The sequence below is a fragment of the Lagenorhynchus albirostris genome, chromosome 2, assembly GCF_949774975.1.
Source record: "Lagenorhynchus albirostris chromosome 2, mLagAlb1.1, whole genome shotgun sequence".
Lineage (NCBI taxonomy): Eukaryota > Metazoa > Chordata > Mammalia > Artiodactyla > Delphinidae > Lagenorhynchus > Lagenorhynchus albirostris.
In genome coordinates this window covers 24,083,152-24,107,036 of record NC_083096.1, presented here as the reverse complement: position 1 = coordinate 24,107,036, position 23,885 = coordinate 24,083,152, and the positions used below count along the sequence as shown (strand labels likewise).

Below are 23,885 nucleotides of genomic sequence, written 5' to 3'. Positions count from 1 at the left end.
CTTCTTCAACCAAGATACGTGCACACTTCAAGCCAAGTGCAAACCCACAAGGTTTGAACTCCTAACCTTTAAAATACAAGGCAGCTACTTTGGCCACCAGGCATCCCCGTTCTTGTTTACCAGGACTGCGAGTTCTCATCAGGCAGAGCCCCGTCTATTCCATGACCCTAGCAGAATAACATTGAGAAACTCAAAGGAATATCCATTTTAAAGTAGTGTCTGTGGCACCAAAAGGATTCTGAAGCTCTGAATCAGCCCCTTACCTCACGGCAGAATTTACAGGCTTGCAGAGTTAAATGAAAATCAGATTGGAATGTACGGGCTTCTGTTTTTCTGTAATGACACGTTGTGAGAAGGAAGGCAATTTTCTTGGACATTCCTCTAAAACCAGTGCACTTGCAGTGGTTGTTTTTGGTTTCCAAAACCATCCAAAACAGACCCAGGGCCCGTGCTGTCCTCTCTGGGTGCAGGACTCTGGGCCACCTAAGCCACTTGTCCAGGGATTGTAATCAAAATCATTAATCGTGCCTCCCGTTGGGCATGTGTTAGCCCCTCCTCAAAGCACTCAGAAAGTGGACTTTAGTAACGCATTCTTTCTCTGAAGTCATTGAATGATAATATACGAAAATCGATTCTCTAAAATACAATCTTAGACTTTGGCTGCACCCATGAGTTGAAAGAATTTTGTGAGGAAAGGAAGAAAAAAAGGAAAGAAATGGGCCTGTTTCTCATATCTGATGATGAAAAATCCATATACTATAACCTGAAAAGGAAAAATAAACAGAGTCCGTGAAACTCTGTGGCGAAAAGGAATGAAAATGTTCTTTAAAAAAAAAACAACAAAAAAACGGAACTGTGTTCTCTGCAGGTTTAGCGGCAACCTTTGCCAAAATCTGCTTTCTGCAAACTTTCCTCTAGACCTGGCTCCCACCAGCAGGCTTGGCTGCGGGAGAAAATCTTGGATGACTGTGGTTTGGAGTGTGTGAATGTTAAAATCAGACATCGTTCCCTTTCTTTTTAACAACAACAAGCCTTTGGTTTTGGCTATATTCGTGCTGTTTTCCGGTGCTGCCTTGTTTCCTTTCTTGCTACAGGTTAGAACTATTGACGTGCTCTTGATATTTTCAGTTCATTCTCTTTTTGACCACCACTTTCCCCTTTCTTGCAAAGCCCTTGAGACTCTATTTGCTTGCTGAAATAAAGAAATGACCGAATGAGTGTGAAATGATTTGTGGAAGCCACACAGCAAGTTGGAAGAAGATTCTGAATTAGAACTTAGAATTTCCTTGTCCTCTCAGGTCTGTAAACCTGGTCCACTGGGCTGAGTTTTTCTAAGACATTGAGGCCCACTGATGCATGCTGATCCACAGATGTAAAGTGAGGCTTCAAACTGGTAGTCAGCGCTCTGTAGAGTGACTAGATATGAAATACTTTAATACAGTAATTATCACCTGCTTGGGCAAAGTTATAACTTAACATTGTTTTATCATGGATTATTCTAATTTACAACACGTTATAATTCAGATAGAACAAGGCCAATATTCAACCTAATCTCATCTATCAAAAGATTTGCTTAACAAACAACAAATATAAAATATATTATAGGGACTATAATATAGTCCCTATAATGTCATATATGTCATATATCATATGTCACATACTTAAGAATAAGACACAGGAGGGGCTTCCTTGGTAGTCCAGTGGTTAAGACTCCATGCTTCCACTGCAGGGGGTGCGGATTTCATCTCTGGTCAGGGGACTAAGGTCCCCTATGCCGCGCGGCACAGCCATAAAAAAAGACACAGGAAATAACAGAATCGATGATTAATGTATTGTGGGGAACTATGTTTTCAGGAAGCACCACTATACAATAATCATTGATCCTGTTATTTCTTGTGTCTTGTTCTTAACTCTGTGACGTATGATATATGAACGAGACATAGTAGTCATCTCATAGAACAGACATAGGTAGTCTGTGTAACCTACCATATTACATAGCAGCTGTTGGAACTGAAAAAGCACATGCCAGGAAAAGGGCACATGCCGAAGTCATTTTCACCGGATCTTGGAAGTAAGCAGATCTCTTTATGCTTTGGTATAATGTAGAACCAGAATGTGCATAGCTAGAACCAGAGAACATGTTGAAGAATCTACGTAAAGGAGCAATGGCGGACTGAGAGACAGAGACTGCTCTGGAATCATGTAAAATGCTTCCTGATGCCAGGAAGATTTATTGATAGAGGAGGGCATGGGATGTGGGACAGTGTGGGACACAGAAAAGAATCTATAGATGAGCAAGAACCAGGGACAATGGAAGGATCAGGAAGGACCAGAGCATAGATATTTCCCTTGGCCATACCTGTCTAAAATGAAAACCAGAGCCACATCATATATTAGCTTATTGCATGCATACATTTGTCTAAGTTACCTGTTTACAGTTGTTTTGTAATGTTGGTGCTTTCTTTGCTTTCTGCTGATATCATAAAATCAGATTAAAACCATCTCTTCTTGTATTAATAAAGATTGATACTAAGCATTTTAGTTGAAGATGGCAAATTAAATGTATACATTAGCCTTCATTCCCTTCTAAACTGTTCTAAAGTATAAATAAAGGAATTGGGATGGGGGGGCATAAGCCATAATGAAAGAGAGAATAGGACAAGAGAAAACAAAGATGAAATTTGGGGTACTGGAAAGCACCTGGTCAAGTGATAGCTACTTGGGAAATCTGAGAATGCCAAATTTTATAGCAGTGTTTGGGAAGCTGAAAAGCAACCCAGTTTACACTGAAGAACCCCACCACTGAAGTGGTGACTGGAGGGTCTTCCTTTTTTTTTTTTTTTTTGAGGTTCTTCTTGAAGTGAGGTTGAAGGTGGGCTATAATCAGCGGATTGGATTAAAAAAAGCAGTTAGATCAATGCATGGATATATAAAATGTGATATATCCATACAATGGAATATTATTCATCAAAGAAAGAAATGACGTTCTGATTCAGTACACAACATGGGTGAATTGTGAAACATTATGCTAAGTGTGAAAGAAGCCAGATACAAAGGACCACATACTGTATGACTCCATTTATATGAAATGCCTACAATAGGCAAATCTATAGAAATAGAAAGTAGATTAATGTTTGCCCAGAGCTAGTGGGAGGTAAAATTGGAGAGTTTCTGCTAATGGAAATGAACTTTCTTTTGGAGGTAAGAAAACATTCTAAGATTGTTTGTGGTGATGGAGGCACCACTCAGTGAATATACTAAAAATCATTGAATCGTGCACTTTAAATGGGTGAAATCATATGGTATGTGAATTATATTTCAATAAAGCTGTTTTTTTAAAAAAAAAAAACAATTAGATGTCCATATTATCTCTCTCACCCAGGAATATGTTCTCTGGGCCAGAGAACACCAGACATAGTTCAGGATGGGGCTACCATATTAAAACTAGAGATATTAGGTGAAATTTTACTCACTGAATGTTGGTACATGTATTACCTCTTCCCTTAATCAGCTCCTGGTCTACTGGCAGCCAGGCTTAGGCCTTCCATCTAAGTAGAAAATTGGAAGTCTTCTCTGAAGAATCCGCAAGATCTAATGATACTGACATGGATGGGGCAGGGGGCGTCCTCTAATGAAGACTCTAGCCAGATCACTCTACAGTGATACTTGTAGCTAATAAGCCCCACTCGTGTATGAAGATTTCAATCTGTTTCTTAGCATGCTTTTCTTAAATATAAGTGGACATCTAGAGGTCACCAGACATTTGAGGAAAGCTTCTAAAATACGAAAGGTAGAAAACAAACAGGAAAAGCAACTTGGATGAAACAGAGATGATGAGAGGAAAAGAGTATTTCCAAAGAAAAGCTATAATTAATATGCTCAGAGTGATAAGGGAAGATATTAAACACATGAAATAAGAACAGTACACTATTTAAAAGTAAAGAAGAAAGAAAGATTCAGGCAAGTTTCCCAGAACATAAGGGTATGAATTTCAAATAGGAAAGACCCACTGAATATCTAACTCATTGAATGAAAATATCCTCACACCAAAGCCTGTCAACATGAAATTTCAGAAGACGGAAGACAAGGAAAATATTCTACAAGAGGAAAAAAACAGATACTATATAAAGAATCAGGAATCAGAATAGCATCCCACTTCTCAACAGTCTCACTGGAAGCCAGAATACAAGGGAACAATGTCTTCAAAATTCCGAAAGAAAATAATCTAAAATCTAGACTTTTATACATAGACAAAGTTTCAGGCAAGGGTGAAGGTAGGTTAAAAATATTTTCAGACATGTAAGCACTCCCAAATTGTTCTTCACTAAAAAGGGGAGTAAACCAAAAAGAGGAAGACATGGGATCTGTGAAACAGAAGATCCAACCTGGAGGGAGTTCAGGGAATTCTCAGGAAGATGGTAAAGGGAGATCCCAAGAGGACAGTTTAGAGAGTAACCAATCCAGATTGAAGGGGATCAGAAGTTTCCAGGAAAGACTTCTTCAAAAAGAGAAATTAATGGAGTACTTAATGTGAGTAACTCTATTGAGAAGATATTTGCACAACTGGGGAAGAATTTGGAGATGACTCAGTCATAAGTATACTAAAAAGTAAACACATTTGAAAAACAAACAGACTATGGAAAATAAAATGTTTGGGAAAGAAAAAGTCAACATAGTATACCACATTGCTTAGCTGTTAATCATACCATATAGTCAAAATAGTATAAACACTGAATATCAAAATAAAATTAGGTTTCAACTGTATTGTAGAATGGGAGTTGAGGAGAGAGTGGATACAGGGGGAGGACTGTGATGTTGAGAGAGCACTAAATCCTCACTTTCCAATGTGGGAAGTTAACAGATAATGTTGGAACTGAAAAATCAAAAAGTTGCAATATAAGCCTAGTTTTTAGAAATATGGAAATAATTGCTAGAAGAATCAGTTGAAAGGGTTGCCACTAAGGCATAGGAAACGAGGGTGGATTCAAGAAAATGCTGATTTTAATACTTATAGATTCCTTGATTTTTTTCAAAATTATGTGCAAGCATCACTTGGATAAAAAGAAAAAAAAATTTAAATTAAAACTCAACAATAAGAACATGAACAACTGGATTAAAAAATGGGCCAATGACCTTAACAGGCACTTTACCAAAGAAGATATGCAGATGTCAGATAAGCACATGAAAAAATGCTCCACAACAAATGCAAATTTGATGTGGAGCATCAAATTTAAAACATCGATGTTTTAAATTTAAAACAAATGGGAAATACAAATTTGAAACATTGATGACATACCACTACACATCTACTGAATGTCCAAGTCAGGAACACTGATAACACCAAATGCTGGTGAGGATGTGGAGCAACAGGAACTCTCATTCATTGCTGGTAAGAATATGGAGTGGTATGGCCACTTTGGAAGACAGTTGGGCAATTTCTTACAAAACTAAATATATTCTTACTAAAAAACCCAGCAATTACATTCCTTGGTGTTGATAACTTACATGCACACAAAAACCTGCACACAGATGTTTATAGCAGCTTTATTCATAATTGCTAAAACTTGGTTACAACCAAGATGTCCTTCAGTAGGTGAATGGATACATAAACAGTGGTACATCCAGACAATGGAATACTATTCAGCACTGAAAAGAAATCCTGTATGATTTCAATTATATGACAGTTCTGGAAAAGACAAAACTTTGGAGACAGGAAAAAGATCAGTGGTGGCCAGGGGTTGAGGGAAGGAAGGATGAATAGGCAGGACATAGAGGATTTTTAGTGCAGTGAACTATTTATTCTGTGTGATTTTATAATTGGTGGGTGCATGTCATTATACATTTATACATTTGTCAAAACCCAAAGAATGTACAACACCAAGAGTAAGCCCTAATGTAATCTATGGACTTTGGGTGATTATGATGTGTCAGTTTAGGTTCACCAATTGTAACAAATGTTCCACTCTGGCTGGGGATGTTGATAATGGTGGGTGTGTGGGCACAGGGAGGTTTATGGAAAATCTCTGCACCTTCTGTTCGATTTTGCTATGAACCTAAAACTGCTCTAAAAAATAAAGCCCACTGAAAAATAAATAAATAAAAGAGAAAATAGAGATGGGTACAACCCCTGCCCTAATGAAGTATAGTTGCTAGCATGTATTACATTTGAAAAGAAGAAAAAAAATCATAAGTACTTTTAAAAGATTTTTTAAAAAGTTGATTCTAGAACTTGGTGTACTGGATGTGGAAAGACCAAACAGGCAGAATGGTGTCTGAACACAGCCTGTTCCTGCCTGGGTGCACCATACAGGGTCCTCATAAAGTAGGGCCCTTACTCCCCACATCAAATGAGAGTAGGGATGGCTTTGAGAGCATTAAAACTACGCAGAATAAAATAAAACCTTTGTACCAGTTAGGTCTTAAAAGAAGTTAAGTACAAACACATTGTTTTACAAATGAAAATACTATAGCTCAGAGAAATTAAGTAAATTAAGGGTAGAGTAAAATTCGGTGGTGGAATGTGTTTTCAATGCATCACCTCACAGATACCCTAAGATGTATGGGATATTAGTGTCCTTGCTTTACAGATGAAGAAAATGAGAGGCTGAGAAATTTGATCAAGTTCCTGCAGCAAGTTAAATGGCAGAAATCAAGTCTAATTCCAGAACATGTGGTCTAACCTCTACGCTAGACTCCCTTCTTCAGCACTTGTCTTCATAAAAATAAAACTACTTAGGGGTGGATTACTTGATCATTTGTTTTGCATCTTAATCATACTCAGGGAAGTTCATTCACTTCCTTGGTTTGTTTTCTATGTTTTCTTTCCAGGATAAATTATTCCAACTTTATATTGTTATAGGAGTACTGTCATCAAAGGAATTGTGAATTTTTTTCAGTCACAGAATCCTAAAAGCTTCGATGGTGGGAATTCCCTGGCAGTCCAGTGGATAGGACTCTGCGCTTCCACTGCAGGGGGCATGGGTTCAATCCCTGGTCAGGGAACTAAGATTCCACATTCTGCATGCCGCATGGTGCAGCCCAAAACAAGAAAAATTAGGAAAGCTTCAATGGCAACAGCCACTCCAATCACCCCTTTGTACGTGTCCAAAAGGTTTAAACTTAAAAGGTTTATCTGAAAATATGATCTTGTTTTCATTCATTTGTTTATTACTTCTTTCAACAAATATGCATTGAGTACCTTCTGTGGGCTAGGCCTTGGGTATACAATGAGCATAATAGACATGGTCCTTACATTCATGGAGCTTACAGTCTAATGGGGGAAGATAGACGTGAAATAGGCAAACAGCTCAATACTCAGAATTATGTATGTTAAGAATCTTAAACAACCTGTGCGGGGACTTCCCTGGTGGCACAGTGGTTAAGAATCCTCCTGCCAATGCAGGGGACACTGCTTTGAGCCCTGGTCTGGGAAGATCCCACATGCTGCAGAGCAACTAAGCCCGCAAGCCACAACTACTGAGCCTGCATTCTAGAGCTGGTGAGCCACAGCTGCTGAGCCTGCGTGCCGCAAATACTGAAGCCTGCACGCCTAGAGCCTGTGCTCCGCGACAAGAGAAGCCACTGCAATGAGAAGTCCATGCACCACAGCAAAGAGTAGCCCCCACTCGCCACAACTAGAGAAAGCCCGCACGCAGCAACAAAGACCCAACACAGCCAAAATTAAATAAATAACTAAAAATTTATTTTAAAAAACCCAACAGCTTGTGGGATCAAAGTGTGGTAGTTGAGGAGGAGAGGGGTAGGAGATAAGGTTGGAGAATTAAACTGAAATCTGATCATGTAGGCCCTGTAGGCCATGTAAGTTTGTTTCATTTTCTATTAAATCCTGTGGAAAACCAGTACAGGCTTTAAGGCATTTTAAATGATCTCTCTGCCCATTCTGGGGAGCACAGGAGGAAAGGGCAAGAGAAGAAGATGGGATAGTGCTTAGGAGTTCAGCTGCAGTAGTCCATTTGCGATGGTGAGAGCTTGGAGATGGACAGATACAGACAGATTTGAGAAATATTTCGAAAGTGGTTTCAGTAGTATTTGGTAATGGGTTGGCTGTTATGAGCAAAGGGGAGGGAGCTTGCAGAGATGACTCCTAGGTTTGTGGTTTTAGCAGATGAACAGCTGGTAGTTTCATTTATTTAGATAAAGGACATGGGAAGAGGAGGGTCAATAATTCAGTTTGGGGATAAGTTGAGTTGGAGTCGCCTCTGAGATATCTGAGTAGGCAGTTGGATATCAAGCCTGGAGCTCAGAAAAAAGGTCTGGGCTGGAGATAAAAATATGGGAGTTAACAGCATTTTGGTGATTTTTAAAGCTATGAGACTGGATGAGATCCCGCAGGGGGGAAATGAGCAACAAGCTCCAATAGGAGTGCTGAGTGTCTCTAATAATATAGGCATAGGAAGAGCTGGCAGTGAGACTTACATTAGCCCAAGCTTAGGAGAGAGGAGGGGACAGCACGGCCGCCAGAAAAGCCGAGGAGAGAGTGTTTCAATAATGGTACAAGCAACTATGCTGAAGGCTGCTGAGAGGTCAAGTTGAGGTCTGGAAAGTATCTACTGGATTTGGCATTATCACAGTACTGTGCAGAAGCTGAGTCCTATCCGCGCAGAGAACCTATTATGGGCATCTCCTCCTAATTCTGTGTTTAGCGATGACACACTGATAGTTTGAAATCAGCCACGGGGAGAGTATTGACAACATGGAAGTTGACAAACAGTACATTTTTTTTCCTGGAAAGCTAGTTGTTAAACATGTACCAGCATGACACTCGCAATGTGACTCCACTTATAGTAAAATGAAGGGGAAAACAGGCTTCTCTGCTCTCTCTGGTCCCATCAGAAAGTTTTCAGAACATTTCTCATGGAAATGAATTCTCTTCAAAGAAACAAGCTGAATGTCCGAACTTGCTTTGAAGTGGGCTTTTACCTTGGCCACAGGACTTTCCAAAGTCTCAGCCTTTTAGTCACTAACCTTCACAAATATGATGCAGACCAACAGGAAGAAAAATTCGGTGTGGTCATATGAAGAATTTCTTCCAACTCTGAGATGCTATTATCCTGAGTTGGCTGCAAGAAATTCCAGGAAGCATAGCAGTAAACCACATTTCATTTACTCCTGGGTTTATTTACTTGGTACAAATAATCATTAGAAGATTCCAGAATTCAGGGGTGAAGAGATGACATTTTTCATTAAAAAAATTGCTTGTTATGCTATGAAAATGTAGATAAGAAAATTAACTGGAAGTTGGAAAGTGTGGTATTTTCAGTATCATGACAACTGAATTAGATCATTAGATAACCAAGTTAATTGTTAGATAATCAGGTGTTAAGATAAAAGCATTTAAAGAACCATGCTTTTGACATTGTTTTAGTTATGACATGTCGCCACAGGCTAAATACTGTCCTCATCTAAGAGGGAACTAAAGATTGAACTGAATGCATTACAGAGTCTTTAGTTCACTGAAGAAGTCAGCACACAAACCTAGTCCAAGTAGCTCTGAAAGTTTGTTCTTTGACACGTCTTTACTCCAAACACATAGCAATGATAAATGAAATTTATCAAGCTTAAAAACTAAATAAACACTTCTGCGGCCCAGAATTGGGACAGAAATACAAAGCTCATGCTGAGCGGAAGCCACAAACTTACTGGGCTCTAGGTCTGGAACCAGGCAATGTTAGCTGGAGTTTGGCTCCTCCAGGGTAAATTAAAATAAAAAAGTTCCATGCCGAGATGGGAGACTGAAGCCAGGTTCACCGCTTGAAGCCAGAGGCAGAGGCAGCCTCCTCCTATTCATGAAAGGAGGTTGAAAAAGATGTTATTCCTGCCTGGGGCTACAGCTTTTAGCAAACTGTGGACTTGGAGGAAAGAGAGGACACAGATACAGCCTTGTGACCAGGAAAAGGAGCAGTCCATTGCCTGGTTTGGTGCCTGGATCTGTGCTGTCCTCAGTCCCTGTGGGCTGGATCTCTGAAGCTCTGTTAGTAGATCTGGGTCTGAACTGGGGTCCACAGAGCCAAATGCAGAATGAGGGCAATCACAAAACCACTAGACAGGAAGGAGAAAGCACACTGGGGGTTGAGGGAAGAAGAGAAAGAGAGACAGAGGGAATGCAAGCCTCGTCTCAAAATGAGCTCTTCAATCAAAACCCAATGCTAAGAAAGATAGCCAACAAAACAAAAGTACATAATTTATTACTGTTGAAACTAATGTTATGGAACCATCTGAGAGAAGATTTAAATATGTTTAGAATGCTCAAAGAGATATGTGAAGAAATAACTCTAAAAAAAAAAAAGCAAGACATTGTGAGGAAAATGCCAGCATAAATGAAATCAGAATGGATGGATACTAAAAAAACAACTAGAAATCTTGGAAGTGAAAAATAGCGTCATCAAAATAAAAATTCAACAGATGAGATAAGCTCTAGACTGGAAATAGTTAAAGAGAATATGAATGAATTGAAGATGATGCTGAGGATTTCACCCAGGAAACAGGACAGAAAGACAAGAGACAAAAAAAATGTGAGAGAGCAGTTAAGAGACAGAGAGGACCAATTGATTGGCTTCAACATAACGTCTACAAGGAGTTCTAGAGAATGAGGATGAAAGGAATGGTGAGGAACCACTATTTGAAGAGGTAATAGCTAAGAATTTTCCACAGTTAAAGAAAGATCTGTGATCTCAGATTGACGAGCCATATAAAGTGCCAAGCAGGATAAACATAAATCCACACGTCTTAGTGAAACTGTGTAACATCAAAGATAAATATAGAACTTAAAAGCTGTTAGAGAGAAGAGACATATCACCTTAATAGAAATGAGAATTTGATTGATAGCTGACTTTTCATGTGTAGAAACCGATGCCAGAAGACAATGAAATAATATCGTTATAGTCCTGAGGGAAAATAGCTGAGAATATAAAAATCTTATATCTCTTTAAACTATTATTTAACAGTGAGGGTCAAAGACATTTTCAAAAAGACAGTGATTTAAATATTTTCATGAAAATAAGTAGCAAGAAAATAAGTAGCAAGAATGTGTTTTTTGAAAACATGAAAATAAGTAGCAAGAATGAAAATAGGTAGCATGAATGAAAATAAGTAGCAAGAATGTGTTTCAGCAGGGACTTCCCTGGTGGTCAAATGGCTAAGACTCCGTGCTCCCAGTGAAGGGGACCCGGGTTCGATCCCTGGTCAGGGATCTAGATTCCACATGCTGCAATTAAGAAGTTGGTGTGCTGCAACTAAGTTGGTGTGCTGCAGCTAAGATCCCCCACGTGGCACGAAGATCCCTTGTGCGGGCAACTAAGACCCGATGCAACCTAATAAATAAATAAATATTAAGAAAAGAATGCATTTCAGCAAAAACAAAAGAGAACAGAGATTGATAATGATAAACAGAGAAATTGATAAATTAGATTAGTACATTTAATTTAATTTTCTTACAAAACTCACCATTTTTTGCCTTTATTTAAAGGATGAACTCTAGACAAAACTCTGAACAAAAGTGAAAAAACTAGAGGGGGTAAAGAATGGGAAAAGAGGATGAGAATTACTCAAGGGGAAGTTAATATATGCTAAGATCAGTTTCATGTCAGGGAAAAGGATAAAAATACTGAATAACTTTAGATGTTCTCAGAAAATGGAATAGTTAAGTATGTATGTTAGTTTGAGGATGCCTACTAGAATAAATAAAATACCATGTCTTACTCCTAAGCCAGCAGAAGAGGAAAAAGGGAATGCAGAAAATATTTTCAATGCAAGAGAAGGCAAGAAAAGTGGGGAAAGAACAGCAAAAGATGGTAAAAATACAAAGAAAAGAGAGTTAAAAATAAGTTCAAATATTATCGTTAACCTCAGCAAACATAAATGTGTTAAAAATTGATTTAAAACAAAGATATTATCAGAATGCATAGAATACCAAAATCAGTTATATACTACACACAACAGACATATCTAAAACAGAACCATTTGGAAAAATAAAAAATATATAAGAATAGAAAATGATTTGAAGCAAAAGAATATTAACAAAAAGAAAGTTGGTATAGAAATCTTAATACCAGATGCAATAGAATTTAAAAACACAAAAATTAATAAGGATAAAGAGGTACACTACATGATAACATGATATATGTGATATGTAACAGTCACAAACCTGTAGGTAGCTCAAAATACATAAAGAAAAACTGCCCATATTATAGAGAAATTTACCAGTCCAGTATCATGGTAAAGAATTTTAACACACCTTTGATAGACCAAAAAGAATTTTTAAAATTAGCAACTCCTCAGAATATTTGAACACCAAATTTAAAAGTTTGAGCTAATACGTAAATCTAATGCATGTAATACTCTGAACCAAGCAAATAAAAAATATATACAGTATATTCTTTTTCAGTATCTATGGAACTTTTACAAAAGAAATGTATCACCTACTAGGTTAAAAATTAGTCTCAGCAAATTAAAAAACAATCAATAGCAAACATAGTCTGACTATAATTCAATTAAATTGGAAATCAACACTAAAAATATTTAAATTTCTGCATACTTCAAAACTTAAAAATTTACAACCAAATAACTCAAGGTTAAAAAGGAAATCATGGGCTTCCCTGGTGGTGCAGTGGTTGAGAGTCCGCCTGCTGATGCAGGGGACGTGGGTTTGTGCCGTGGTCCGGGAGGATCCCGCATGCCGTGGAACGGCTGGGCCCGTGAGCCATGGCTGCTGAGACTGTGCGTCCAGAGCCTGTGCTCCGCAATGGGAGAGGCCACAGCAGTGAGAGGCCCGTGTACTGCAAAAAAAAAAAAAAAGGAAATCACAATGAAAATTACAAAAATCTAGAGATAAAGTATATCCTTTTTTTTTATTAAGAAAAAGATTGAAAATAAACAAGGTAAGCATTCAAAATAGAAACTGGAAAAACGATAGAGTAAAAAACTTAGAGTAGAGAAGGAAGGTACATTAGTTTCCTAGGGCTGCCATAGCAAAGTACCACAGACTGGGTGGATTAAAACAACAGAAATTTATTGGCTCACAGTTCTGGAGGCCAGAAGTCTGAAATCAAGATGTAGGCAGGGCCATGCTCCCTCTGAAGGGGAGGAATTATCCAGGCCTCTCTCCTAGCTTTCGGCACCTCAGGTGTTCTTTGGCTTATAGATGCATCACTCTAATCCTATCTTCACATGGCATTCCTTCTGTGCATCTTCACATCGTCTTCCCTTTGCACCTGTGTCTGTGGCCAAATTCTCCTCCTCTTATAAGGACACCAGTCATGTTGAATTAGGGACCCATTCTACTGCAGTATGACCTCGTGACAATTTAACTAATTCCATGTGCAATGTCCCTACTTCAAAATAAGGTCACATGGTGAGGTACCAGGGGTTAGGACTTCAACATCTTTTGGAGGAAGGGGGACACAATTTGATCCATAACAGAAAACATGAATAAAAATAAGAGCATAAAGGCTGAATAGAAAGCAAAGTCATAACAGAGTAAATAAATACAACCAAAAGTTAGTTCTTAGAAAAAAAATCTAATAGGGATACACAGTCTTTAACAAGACTGATCAAGGAAAACAAGGCACAAATAAACAATACTAGGAATCATAAAGAGGGTACAACCATGCATGCAGAACAGAATCACAAAATCACAAATCACTGCACTATAAAAGACAGAATAATATGAATAACTTTAGGCCAACCAATTTGAAAACTTAGATGACATGGGTAATTTTCTTTAAAATATATGTTAGTAATTCATTGCAGAAGTTGAAGGACCCATTTGACATGTGAGTTCTTATAGCAGTCTTTCACTTAAAATTGATCCTGACTAAATGTTAACTCTACCTTCTGGAGTTCATGTTTTAGAAAAAGAAAATAAAACAAAAGGAAAAAAGAACATGCAATTGAATTTGTCAAACGAAAGCTAATTCCATTCTCTTAATTATGGTACCTAACAATTTACCTTATCTGGTTAATTTCATACAGTAATGACAGTCATCTATAGCAATAGAAAAAGTGACATCAGTCTGGATTTAAGGGCTCTTGAAAAAATATAAGCATGGATTTCAGCCATATACATACAAAATTCACATTTAATTAGTTTTTAAAAATTTTAAAAATATTTATTTATCTATTTTTTGGCTGCATCGGGTCTTAGCTGTGGCACACGGGATCTTTCGTTGCGGCATGTGGGCTCTTCATTGCAGTTGGGCTCTTCGTTGTAGTGCATGGGCTTCTCTCTAGTTGTGGTGCACAGACTCATTAGTTGTGGTGCATGGGCTCAGTAGTTGCGGCGTGCGGGCTTAGTTGCCCCGTGGCATGTGGGATCTTAGTTCCCTGACCAGGGATCAAACTGGTGTCCCCTGCATTGCAAGATGGATTCTTAACCACTGGACCACCAGGGAAGTCCACACATTTATTTTTAAAGCAAATTCTATAAATCTTGGAGAGAGTAGCATTTCAATCTATTTTAAAAACTTGGATGGGTAGATGATTACATAATATCTCTATTTATAATAGCTATGTCTCTTCCCTGGGCTTATATTGGATCTTATTTTCAGGTTTTTAGGTGAACAGTAAGGGACTGAGAAATGTGCCCTTAGCCAGTAGGGAGCTGTGGGGTTAGAAAAACAATTTCCAGGAACTTTTAATTTTAACCACTAAATAAATATTTCAGTATATTTGTACACACAGAGCATATATTTTTACCTACTCTAATCTTTCTGTGTGGATATAAAAATAAATGCACAAGAAAATGATAATGGAACTACTGACAGATGCTTTGGTACAGCTGCAAAATGAAAATACTTCTCTCTATATATTCATAATCGCTCTAGAGATAGAGATCTATAAACCTGCTGAGCTGGTATTTCACTTATGCACTATTTTCTGTCTGCTTCTTAACAAGGGACTCCACATTCCACATATGCCCCACATTTTATTTTAACTACCATGTTCTTGGCTTTGCTCTTTTCATGTCAGCTTTATCCTTTAACAGCCTGTTCAGTAGTGATTTCTCAGCTTCAGACTCTGACTTACTTTTCTTCCCCCTCAGAAATGTCCTGTAATTTTATTTCTTGCTTCCCAAAGTGTGGCTCTCACTCATATTTTCCATGAATAAAACCTTTTCCCAGAGGGGACCAAATTAATGGAGTCATCCTCTAGCTCCACTTAAAAGCCATATTTAAATACAAATACTATTGCTTCCATTTGTTTGGCTTTACTTCTCATATTTAATGTGAACTATTAAGACATAACCAAATGAAACCACAAGAAACTCTGAATAGGCAAAGCAATCCTGGGAAAGAACAAGGCTGGAGGCATCACATGTCTTAATTTCAAACTATACTACAAAGCTGTAGTAATCAAAACAGTATGGTACTGGCATAAAAATAGATACATAGACCAATGGAACAGAATTGAGATCCCAGAAATAAATCCTTCACATATGATCAACTAATATTTGAAAAAGGAGCCAAGAATACTCAGAGGGGAAAGAATGGTGTCTTCCATAAATGACATTGGGAAACGGGATAACCACATGGAAAAGAATGAAATTGGACCCCTATCTTAAACCACTCACAAAAATTAACTCAAAATGGATTAAAGAGTTAAACACGAGACCCAAAACTGTAAAATTCTGAGAAGAAAACATAGGGGAAAATCTCCTTCACATTGGTCTTGGAAATGATTTTTTGAATATGACACCAAAAGCACAAGCAACAAAAGCAAAAATTAATAAGTGGGACTACATCAAACTAAAAAGCTTCTGCAGGGCTTCCCTGGTGGCGCAGTGGTTGAGAGTCCGCCTGCTGATGCAGGGGACACGGGTTCGTGCCCCCGTCTGGGAAGATCCCACATGCCGCAGAGCGGCTAGGCCTGTGAGCCATGGCCGCTGAGCCTACATGTCCGGAGCCTGTGCTCCGCAATGGGAGAGGCCACAACACTGAGAGGCCCGCGTACCGCAAAAAAATAAATAAATTAAAAAAATTTAAAAATAAAAAGCTTCTACAAAGCAAAAGAAACAAGCAAAACAATGCAAAGGCAACCTATGGAATGGGAGAAGATTGTTGCAAATCATATATTTGATAAGTGGTTAATACCAATATATGTAAAGAACTCATACAACTCAATAGCAAAAGTGTCAAACAGTCACATTAAAAAATGGGCAGAGATACCAAATAGACATTTCCCCAAAGAAGACATATAAGTGGCCAACAGGTACACGAAAACGTATTCAACATCACAGTTGTCTATGCAAATCAAAACCACGAGATATTGTCTTACATCTATTAAAATGGCTATCATCAAAACGACAAGAGACCCACATATTGGCGAAGCTGTGGAGGAAAGGGAACACTGTTGGTGGGAATATAAATTTATATAGTCACTACAGAAAACAGTATGGAGTTTCTTCAAAAATTACAAATAGAACTACCATATGATCCAGCAATCCCACTTCTGGATATATATACACAGGAAATGAAAACAGGCTCTTGAAGAGATATCTGCACTCCCATGCTTATTGCAGCATTATTCAGAATAGGCAAGATATGGAAACAACCTCAGTGTCCATGAACAGATGAATGGATAAAGAAGATGTGAGATATATATATATATATATATATATATATATATATATATATATTATTCCAATGGAATATTGTCCAGCCATGAGAAAGAAGGAAATCCTGCCATTTGCAACAACATGGATGGACCTTGAGGGCATTATGCTAAGTGAAATAAGTTAGACAGAGAAAGACAAACACTGTATCTCACTTATGTGTGGAATCTAAAACAGCTGAACTCATGGAAGCAGAGAATAGAATGGTGTTTACCAGGGGCTAGGGAGTGGGGGAAATGGGGAAATGTTGGTCAAAAGGGACAAACTTTCAGTTATAAGATGAATAAGTTCTGGGGATCTAATGTACAGATGGTGATTCTGGATAATAATAATGTATAATATACCAGAAAGTTGTTAAGAGAGTAGATCTTAAATGTTCTCACCACAAAAAAAATAAGTGGTAATTATGCGATGTGATGGAGGTGTTAGCTAATGCTGTAATGGCAATCATTTTGCAATATATAAGTGTATCAAATCACCATATTGGACACCTTACAAATGTACACGATGTTGTATGTCAATAAGGTAGAGTGGGGGAGGCATTACCAAAATCTAGCTTTTGTTTTTGTGATGGTGGTTTTTTATTCTTGCAAGCAAACATTTTTGAGTTGTCTTAGAGTTACATAATGCCCAGGAACAAGTTTTAAGATAGGCGTATAGTGACAGCACCTCAGCATTAATTAGACTATTAGATTTCTTGTACATACAACCATCTGTCCCTGTGCCTTTGCTTGCATTGGACACGCCATCTGGAAATTTGGTTTCTCCTTTGCTACCCTTACTCAACCGATAAAGAAACAGAGGCCTGAAGCCTGACTTACCCAAGGCCACATAGTTAGTTAGGGCATAGCTGAACCTAAAGATCATCTCTGGCCTCTTGGTTCCCAGGGATTATTTTCTACCACACCCACTGCCTTTTCAAGGTTCTGCTCAAATAATGCCTTATTTCAGAAGCCTTGTTGAAATCTTCAAATAGAACTAATCTGCCCCTTCTTTGAACTCCTACATGTTTAATTTTATTCCCCTAAGGATACTTATCACTTTAATTTTTTTGTGACACTTGTTTGTGCTCACATCTTTTTTCCCCCAGGTATTCAGCTCTTTGAGGACTGGAATCTGCTTGATTCACTTTTCTGTCTATCACATTCCCCAGCCTTGTATTAATAGCTGCTCAACGTCCATTTGTTTAAAATAATTAAACCTCTTTTGGATTTTGGAAACCTTGTGTCCACAGAAAGCAGCTGCAGCAATATGCCAATGGCTGGGGGAATCCTTTCAAGCTTCCTTCACACTTTGATGGTTCTAGACCTGCACTGTCCAAGAGAACTTTCTGTAATGATGAGAATGTTTGATATTTGTTCTGTCCAATATGGTACTACTAGCCACATATAGCCATTGAGCATTTGAATGTGGCTGGTGAGATTGAAGAAATGAAATGTTAATTTTACTTGATTTTAATTTATATTTAAATAGCTACATGTGTCTATTGGCTACCGTACTGGACAACACCGTTCGAGACTATCTTGGCACCCCATTTTGATAAATCTACACGTGTTGTCTCTTTGAACTTTGTCACACAATTGCCTGCTTAGTGAGAAATGGTATTGTTGTTCTCTAGGCTCTGAGCTCCGAGATTCTACACACTTGACCTTCCTCCTTCCCCACTTCCCTCCCCAGGAGAAAGATGAGATTTATAAAGCTTTCCTTAAGCACTCCAATCTTCACTAACCTCCCTTGCCTCAGATTATGACTACATCTCTAAGGTATTGATATAACACTTAGATGGTATATGTCATTTGCTGCTGTTTTGAATTTTAGTATTTCCTAAATAAATTATAAACTACTTGAGCGCAAAGACCATGCATTCCACATCTTCTGGATCCTGCCTGGTGCCTTTTATGGTGCTAGTTATATCGTAAATATTCTATACATATTGATCAGTTGCTTGATTGAAGGTAGTGAAAGGGAATCTGGTATGAGCAAGAAAGGACAGTACCTGAGACATAGGGAAAAGGGCATGTCGATATCGTAAGATTTACTTAGCACCCTAAAGACTAAAGATTTTTAGAATTATTTCTCTTATTCTTATAACTGTTTTAGCAAATGCCCATTAGTATTATTTTCCAGTCATCTAAGGAGCTCAACTCAAAAAAACCAAAAAAATTTAAAAAAAAATTTTTCTGAGTACCCATGTGGCAAAAACTATGCTATCCATTTTGAATGTATTCCTTCCTAATAGGGTCTTCTATCAAAGGAACTTTCTAACTACATTTATGAGCTTCATTGTAGAGCATTTACTGGAAAACTGAGAGGTTGCTAGATGTCCAAAACAGCACATCTGGTGGAACCAAAATTAGAATTTGGCTGTATATTTGTTCAAAACCTCCCCTAGAAGGTAAGCTCTCGAATGTGTACAAGGCTCTGCTTCTTTGGTGGATGAGGAAATCAAGGCCAAGGCATTAGTGTTGGTTCACCTTTCCCTCTTCCTTAAGCACCTAAATTATACGTTGGCAAGATTGGGCTCCTGCAGGAATCCGGATAATGGCAAAATTCCTGCTGGCCACACCCTGTGTGAGACCACAGTGAGTCTTAAAGGGGCTTTGGCAAGAAGATGGAGGAAATTAATGATAGCTGCAAAGTGAGAAGGCCCAACCCTGGAATTCTCTCTCCTGTAGAGCCACACTGCCTGCCTGCCTGTGCTCCAACCACTAGCTCCCAGTACCCCAAATATGAGAAGAAAATAAGGAGCCAGCAGGGAGTTGTCCTTGCGGGACAAGAATTTCAGCTGGCAACTGTTAATCACATTTTTCCAGCTATTCTGACATGTGTTATATAAGGGAACCAATTCCAAGACAAAACAGAAAACAAAATGCTCTGACTACAGAAGTGCAAATGTAGAGTACATTGGAGCCGACTTTTCCTTTTAACTTCTTATTAACATAGGATGGATTTGTTTAAGCAAATTTTTTTTTACTTCCATGAAGTTACAAATCAAGTATTTTATTCTCCTTACTATCTATTGTTCATTTTTATTTCTGCTAATTTCCATACGTTTAAAATATGTTTTCAATTTGCTGAAAATATTTATGAATCATATGCACACATGCATATGTACAATAAATCATTCTTATAGGATCAGTCAAATCTGGCATCTTTTGTAGCTCACAGTAGTTCAAGAGTTCGAGGCCCCAGCCCTGTTTTGAGCTGCAATTTGTTGCTCACAAAATAGGTGGGTCAAAGGTAAAAGTTCTGTTTAGAGTCCTTTGACAGATACATCTAGATTTAGTTGTAAGTAACATGGAGGAAATAACTTCTGTCTCATTTCACATTCATGTCACAACTAATGAAGAAAATACATAAAGAAAAGTTTAAAAAAAAAAGAAAAAGAAAATACAGTTGGTCGTCTGTACCCACACTGCCCAGTGTCAAAATAACCAAGGTCACATTGATCTGGTAATTGTTGATGGTGTGCTTTTGATGTAAAGATTCCACCAGAATGCTGATGAATCCTAAATTATACTTCCATTTCTGACTACTCTCCTTAGCTCCAAGGTCAAACGTACCATTTCTACTGAGTGTCAAATAGTCTTCTCAAACATAGCACGTCTGAAAAACAACTCTTGACTCCACATTCCTGAAACTTTGCTTTTCCCTCAGTCATCCCCATTTCAGTTAACAGCATCCTTATTCACCTGGTTGGTCATTCTGCAAGTTTTGACATAGGTATATAATCCTGTAAACACTACCACAGTTAAGATATAGAATAGTTCCAATGAAGAACATTTAGGTTGTTTCCCGTTTATGATTATAAATAGAGCTGCTATAAACATTCATATATGTGCTTTTGAACGAACATACATTTTCATTTCTTTCTGGGTAAATATCCAGGAGTAGCATTGCTAAGCTGTATGGTAGGTATATATTTAACTTTGGAAGAGACTGCCAAACTATCTTCCAGAGTGGTTGTACCATTTTACACTCCCACCAGTGATGTATGAGAGATTTAGTTTCTCCCTGAGCTCACCAGCATTTGTATTGACATTATTTTTTATTTTAACTGGTCTTGTAGTTGTGCAGTGATATCTATTGTGGGTTTTTTTTCCATCTTAATGTTATTTAATTTTATGGAAAAAGCAAGTTTTATTACATTCCTTTTTTAAAATGGGGGGAAAACTGTACAAGTAAGCATGATCAAACCTCTGTTAGAGCTGGTTAATGCTGATCTTATTGCCTCGCAGTCTCTCTAGTAGTGTCCAAGAAATTATGTTTAAGGTCCATCTGAAGAAAAAAAGCACTGGAGAGGCAAGAAAGGACTTGGGTCAAAAGCTTCAGAGGGTTGTAGGGAGATGGAACTTGCTTCTTAAAAAAATTATGTTGAGCTATGGAGCGCCTCCATTACTTAACACGCCTTCCAAACCATTCATTGGGATAGTTTTACCCATGTTTAAAGTCTCATTATATGCAGTTTGGGGGCTTTTATAAATTCAGAAATAAAGTAATATAAAGAGTAGAATATTGAAGCCTTCAGAATAGGGCTATAAGAGACTCAATACTGCTAAATAAGTTCCCAAACAAAAATGTTCAGTCACCCCCACCCCCAAACCTATGTGTAATAGGAGAAAATGCACAGCAAGAAGCAGAGGAAAAGCATGTAGACTGGAATAGATCATACACTGAACAGTCTAGAACCAAAGAAAGAAAGCAAACAACATACGTATTCACAAAAGCCTAAGGAGCAGCTATTCTCCTCATGTCTCTACGTGAGTACCTCTACCCAGTAGATTATAGTCATGAAAACAACTCAATTGTTTTTTTTTAAGGTAAAAAACTGTTTCCCATCATGCTCCATTTTCTAGAATCTACCCTTTTTGATTGGTTGGTATAAACAAAATGCAAAGTACATAAACATGCAAGCGTGCATGCGTGTGCACATACACGCACACGCACGCACACACAGACACTGTCCTAAAATGTGAAAAATGCAGATATATAACGCTGGTATTAGAAATCACTTCAACTTCATACTTAGGAATTTATAGACCCTTCATTTGCCCCCCCAAAAATATTTTTCCTTGTCCTTATTCTTTAAATGCCCAACCACCAAAAGAAAAAGGAAAAAAATAAAAGGCTTTAAATGCACATGTTTCAAGTCAGTGTCTTGTTAACAAAAAAGGTAGCATTTTCTTCACTTTGGCCATTGTTAAGGATGCAGGCATAGATCAGAGAATGTTAATACTCACATGTATTTTAAAAAAAAGCAACATTAACAGAGCATATATCTTTCAAAAAAGGCTAAAATACTAACAAATACAAGTCAATGAACATATTTTTAACTAGTGCAATTTTATCTACAATGGAGTAAATGTTATTTTGTGTGCCAGGCATTGCAATACTGTTCATTTCCCTTTTATCATGCAAACATGCCAATTTTATCATTAAAAAAAACCTTTATTGGGTCACATTCATGTTGCCCTCCCACCCAAATTAAGGGGGGAAAAGTCAATAAAAGAGCCCTTCAAGATTTCATAATTATGAACATAAAGCTCCTAGATAATAGTGTATAGGCTGAATTTTCAGATTTATATAGAAAAAATTATAATTTACATAGATGTCTTCGTCACCGATTACAACACAATGTGAAGTTACACTACTCTGAAATTTGTACCAACTGTACAAAAACCATGAAAAAAATTATGTTCTTCATGTCCTGAGAGCCTACACATTTTTGACTAATTTAAAAGGGCAACTATGAGAGCCTGACATTTTTCTGTATCTCACCTCTTCTGCCTCTCTATCTGCAGGATTTGTAAATCAAAATCAGTAACATCTTTGTAGCAAACGTCTCATCTATCTCCCTCTTCTTCTCTCCTAACTAATGCTACTCAATTTTCTCTCATCTTCCTGAGCATTCTCCATGAACAGCATTGCAAGTTGGTTTAAAAAAGAAAAGAAAGAAAGAAAAAGAAAAAAAGAAAGTTTTACAAGGGTTTTGCTGGTTAATTATTTACTGGTGGAATCACTCCACCAGGAGTCTGATTTCATTGGCTAGCAGTTGGTTTCCGTTGAATAGGCCCCCTGCGAGCTTGGTGAGCAGCCCTCATTCCGTGGTTTCAGGATCGCTGTCAACAGAGCTGGAACTTGCGCTCATATCGTCGACAGAAGTATTGGCTGGGAGCTCCAACTCCGGCTCACTAGTCTCACTGGCCATGGACACCATGGAGAGCAGGGACATACGCCGGGTGAGCCGGCCAGAGGGCAGAAGGGAGGCGGCATAGTCCGCTATGATACCAGCTACATCTAGATTACACGCCTTATCAAAGGCAATGAAACCTACATTTGCATTGGCCTCGCAGACACAGAAGGAGCTGTCGTCTTTCATCAACAGGTCAATGCTACACACATCCGATCCCAGGATGTTAGACACCTGCATAGCTAGCTGCTTCCCTTGTTCACTCAATGAGCACATCATCCCGACACCACCTAGTGAGCAGTTTCTTTGCATCCTCCCATCTGTTGAACAGCGTAACATTGTGCCAACCACACGACATCCCACGACAGTGACACGTACATCCCTTCCACGAGACTCTTTATCATATTTCTGAAATAGGTATGGAGCTTCATGGCGAATAAGATGGCTTAGATTAGCCAAAGGGTGCTTATCGCGAGCCAAGAAAACTGCTTTGCCTCTATGACCCCGTGTATTCTTCACCACCTTTGGGAACTCCAGTACTTCTGCTTCATCAATCATTTTAGCAAAATTTTCATGACCACCGTAAGAGAAAGTATCTGGCAGAGGAACACCATGACCTGCCAACTCTTGAAACATCCAGAACTTATTAACACAGTTCAGGATGGTTTGAGGTCAGTTCATCAACCTGCTTCCCAACTTCTCTAGATGGCGCAATACAGTGATGTCACTATCACTTTGCACCCAAGGGGTTGGTACTGTCACTACCACCACCTGAGGATAGGCAGTAATTAGTTCTCCATCGATACAAAGACCCAGGTTTCCTTGCTCGATTGTTAGCACCACCTCATCTATCACCACAGCCCTAAAGTCCAGTTCCTCCTCACAACATTTGGCCTTTAATGCTCGTAAGATCTCTTTTGGGGGATAGTCTTCACTGATTCGACAATCTGTCAAAAACCACAACTTGGCAGCAACAGAGCTACACATCTTGATTTGCCTGTTTTCCTCTTCTGGGCTTACTTCCTCCTGAATATAGACTCTTTCTAGCGAATCGAACTTGTGTCCCCT

At 38.3% G+C, this 23,885-nt stretch overlaps 1 long non-coding RNA gene and 1 pseudogene across 1 annotated transcript in view; one reads left to right on the top strand and one right to left on the bottom strand.

The window, feature by feature from the left end:
• Positions 1-23,885, top strand: part of LOC132515708 (uncharacterized) — a 65,385-nt gene that overhangs the window by 28,622 nt on the left and 12,878 nt on the right. The window lies entirely within an intron of this gene.
• Positions 22,644-23,804, bottom strand: LOC132515706 (beta-citrylglutamate synthase B-like; annotated as a pseudogene).